Raw genomic sequence first — 4,826 nt, 5'->3', positions numbered from 1 at the left:
TAAAAAAAAAAAAAAAAAGAAAAGAAAATTAGCAGAGTATTTGAGCCCAATGAATTATTCAACCCTTTAACCTTCAAAACTAGAAACATAAGTATGTATTTAAACATACTCTACCAATAAAAGAAGCTAAAACTTTCAATAGAAAGAATTAAGGCACTTAAAATGTCAGAAAAATAGAAGCAGTCTGAAAGCCTTTTCTTCTGAAACCAAAAATAAACATGTAAGAAAAGAAACACAAGACTTAATGTTTAGGGGCCGGCAGGTGGCATGGTGGTTAAGGGTGCTGGACTCCCACCAGGGTTCGAGTCCAGACCTGGTGGCTTGCTTTCTCACTTTCCCTCTCTCACTCTCTCTCTTGTCCCTCTCTGGCCAAATAAAAATAAAGTTAAGTAAAATCATTCTTTAAAGGAAAAAAGAAAAAGACGTAATATTTATAATGTCACCTTTTCCAGAGGAGAAATAAACTATAATCACAAGTCAGATGCGAGTATATATCCTACTGAAGTGTATGAAAGCAAGACAAAGTCACACAGTAAATCAATTCTACACAACGCTTCTCAGGTAAGATTCTCTAAAAGAGTAAGTCAACTAAAATTGGGCTGATTTTCCAGGAATTTACCAGTTCTTGGCAATTTTTTGGAATCTGCATATAGCTCCAAGACAAGGTACAGACTGTTTCATGTCAACTGAGTTAAAGGCCCTCTGTCCCTCCTCCCAGGTAAAGCACAGACCTCACTTGTGCTTTGGATCCCATCCCCCTCTGACCTTCTCAGGAACAAACATAAACAAGCAACCCTTTTCTTGTCTGTATACTCTATCTCCCCTCTCAACTGAGCCTTTCCATGAGCAAGCAGTTAAACAGTTGAAATCAAAACTCTTAGGAAGTTTCCCACACACTGTCTCCACTCTCCTTCCTGCCACTGCTCCTACCTCATCCTTATCACCAGAGCAGCATAAAGTCCCTAACGACCTCCATGTTGCTAAACCCAATGGATAGTTTCCAATTCTCTCATAGGGTTATTCCCCAGTACTGACTGCTTCCCCTGCAGAGACATCTGCTTCTGGCTGCCCTCACACTTTGTTGGCAATCTTACTGCCTCTTTGGCAAGCTCAGTCAGTTCTACCCAGCTCCATCCCACCCTTTCTGTTCTTATTCTATAGTCTAGTCTCTCCCTAAGCAATCTCACTCATGCCCATGGTTTCATGAAGATTCAAAAATGGTAAATGCCCACGCCAATTCTGAGCATTAAACCAGGAGCCTAACAGAGATCTTCAAAGACAGCTCCAACTGAACAATTTCAAAACTAAGCTTTTGTTCTCCCTGTATTAAAACCTAGTTCTCTCCCAGTAAGCCCAGCTATTAAGTCATCGTGAAAGTCATTACATGTTTTCTGTGCAAAAATGCATCATGACTTTCCGATGACCCAACAATAGCAATACATATCCCTTCAGTAATGTAAGTCTGCAAACTAGTAATCTTTCTCCTCTCAGTCACCATGTTCTGATAATTTTACATATAAAATCTCCATTTCATCAAGTATTCTGCTGATCATATAAGGCTCTTAAAAAGGATCAAACTAGCCACATGATAGCACTTTTTTTTTTGGAGAGGTTTTTGCCATAGGGCCCATGCACTCACCAGACAGAGATAGACAGAAAGCGAAAAATCACCCCCCAGGGGTGATGGCCACACCACAATCCCTTCTCCTCCATTCTCCTCTGAGGATCTTGGTCACGCACGCACACGCGCCTGGCGTGAGTTTTAAGGCACTGGATGGATCCAGGATGCGAACCGCGGTCGACTACATGGGAGTCCAGCGACACAGCCATTACGCTAACTGCTGGTCCCCCACATGATAGTATTTTGAAAGAGGGAAAGAAAACCTTAAATCTGGATACTAGTGCTCATTAATTTGAAATCTCCTTGAAATCTGAGAATTTACCAAACCCAACCTTATTTATTTATTCCACATGGTACACCTAGGACAGTGATTTGCAGGTGGATAGCATTCAGCAATTGTATTGCAATGAATTATTTGTATTAGCTTCATACATTTTCAACTGAAATATTTACATACTTTAGCAGCTTATATTTCCCAGCCCATACCTTTTTTTGGTCTCCTGAGTGGTGAGAATTTTAAGCTAATCACTCTGTAAGGTGAAATTACAATGGACACTTTTAAAATTTGCTATAGGGCGAGTGCCCTCCCTAGAGACAGGAGAAAGTAAGAGAGCATCCCCTGGTGGTGTGTGTGTGTGGGGGGGGTTACCCAGCAATCCCTTCTCCAACATCCCTTGTCATCCCAAGAGGGCAGTGAAGGAGAAGGCAGCCAGAAGCACTCACACACATGCACCTGGTATGATTTTCAAGCCACCAAGACCCAAAACACGCAGTCAGCCATGTGGGTCCAGACACCTTAACTCTACACCACCTGATTGCCCTAGTGGACACTTCTGAAAATTATGCTGCTGCTTATTATCTAAAATTAGAAAAGTCTATCACTTTTGGCCTGGCTTTCCTGAAAAAATGCTATCCTGTCTTCAAGTCCAAATCTCAAAAGATTCCTGTTTCCCTATTCACTTTGAGAAGGCTCAAGTATTACAGGAATACTCAAGCTTTAATTATCCTGAGGGCAGACAGAATGAGTGCTTGAAAAAGTTCCCTATCTGTCATGTTTTGCAAGGTGAGCTGGAGTGACATCCTGGGTAGGAAAAACCACAGTGAAATAAAAAGAATCATCATTACTCAAACGTTTGCAGTCTCTTACATTAAGTACATAGAGTATAGCCTCAGAAAGCACGATTCTCCTCTAGTAAATATCTTACCATATCAATTCGAAAGACCTCCTAGGTTTCCAACGGTTGATAAATCATAAACCCGATTATGACCCTCGCTCACAGAATACTCTTCTTTCAGCATGTAACTTGTAGCTGTGTACCTGTATCATCTTTGCTACCTATTTCCTACCTAAGGACAGGGATCATGTCAGTTCTGTTCAATGCTGTCTTCTCAGCACCTATCAAGGTACCTGACGTACAACAGAAGTTAAATGGCTCTAGCTGAACAATTAATTGAACGGGGAATGAGCTAGACATCCAACTGGAACCAGAGAGCAGTGAGGCACAGAAGGAATTAAAATAGCTCCTGAGGCTTTAGGATCTAAACACCCACCCCCAATCAGACAGAGGCTGATTTTCTCCCTCATAATTTGTCTGAATTTCATTTCTCTTTCTTTTTTCCTTCGAAGATTTTTCTTTAAATGAGAGACTTTTTGCTACATGATGTGTGCACTCGCCGAGAGACAGAGAGATAGAAAGTGAGAAATCACCCCCCAGAGAGGATGGCCCTACTACTATCCCTTCTCTCGAGATCTTAGGCACGCAGGCACAAGCACCCAGCATGAGTTTTAAATCACCAGGTCCAGGACTCAAACCATGGTCAACTACGTGGGACTCCAGTGACTTGACCGGTACACCATCTGCTGGTCCCCAAAGAGGACATTTTAGATACACAGAATATTAACACTTTATATCACCCAGTCCAAATATCTTGTGAATCCAGTAACTGAGATCCAATGACACTAGGTGACCAACGGACCACTCTGCCTATACCCAACAACACTGCCATCCTACAGAACCCCAAGAAAATAAAAAATGCACATCAGAGTAACTAGAGAAACCTTACTCATCCCTGAAGTTTGAGAGCAGCGTAAGAGATGCCCCAAAACAAGAGTAAAGACCAAAAAAAAGGAAGAAAAGACTATGCAATAAAGTCTCGTCACAGCATGTTTGTAACGACATGGATTCTAACACACTTTTAGGCGCACTAAGCAGCACCCTTCCACTCTCACAGTTACCCCTAGGAATATAAAATTGGTGTGATGATCACAAACAATGTCACCAAACTACAGCTCTCCTGGACACCCAGTCGAAAATGTACTGTGGAAACTATTCAGTCAGCCTCCAAGGAGAGGCAGCCTAAGACAGTGGATACACAGAAGAGCTCGGGGTTTAAACAGGCCTGCTGGAATCCCAGCTTCTCCTCTTACCAGCTAAGATCTGGGGCAACTTAACGTGTACAAACTGCAGCCTCCCCCGCGGTAAAATGGGAATAACCACCACCCTGGGGGCTGTTAAGAACGGGAGGATACTGTGCATAAAGCTCTTAGAACAGTACCTGGCGCATAATAAGGGCTCAGTAAGTCAGCTATTTGACATTCCGTTCAACTATAATCATTTTCACAAACGCTACTCCCTCTCGAGCTTCCATGTGACTTTAAAAGGTACTTCTACCCTTTCCATTTCTGGAGGGTCTTACATACCATAGCTTAGAGCACATTCTTCTAAGCCGGATGGTCTGCTCAGACCACTTCGACCTGCGCCTCGGGTTCTGCATCTGTGAAATGGGCCTGACGACACCTGGCCCACGGGATCCCGGGTAGTAAGCACTCTCTAAGTGTTACACATCTTATCACGAGTGTGGTTAAAATTAAAACGTCCTCGGAAAAGTAAACCTCCAACTCTCAAACCCAAGCACCAGTCTGAATCCCAGTCCCACGACCACCACGACAGCGTCCAGGACCAACGACCAAGATCTGCCCACCTCGCCCACCCAACCGCTTCTCGCACCCCGCAGGTCACTCTCACCCTCCCGCCTGGCTTTTCCGAAATGGCAGGGCCGTTTCCTCCCACGGACAGCGCACTGCTCAGGTCGCCGCAGGGCCCTTCTAATCAACGTGGCCGGCCCCACACCCTCCCCGCCCCCGTCCCCAGCGCGCCGGAGGGACCCACCCGGCGCATCCTTCCTGGTCGGCTCCCGGCCGCCG

Source organism: Tupaia chinensis, unplaced genomic scaffold, assembly GCF_000334495.1.
Source record: "Tupaia chinensis unplaced genomic scaffold, TupChi_1.0 Scaffold148296_1, whole genome shotgun sequence".
In the NCBI taxonomy this organism is placed as follows: Eukaryota; Metazoa; Chordata; class Mammalia; order Scandentia; family Tupaiidae; genus Tupaia; species Tupaia belangeri.
Note: the sequence above shows the minus strand (reverse complement) of the source record.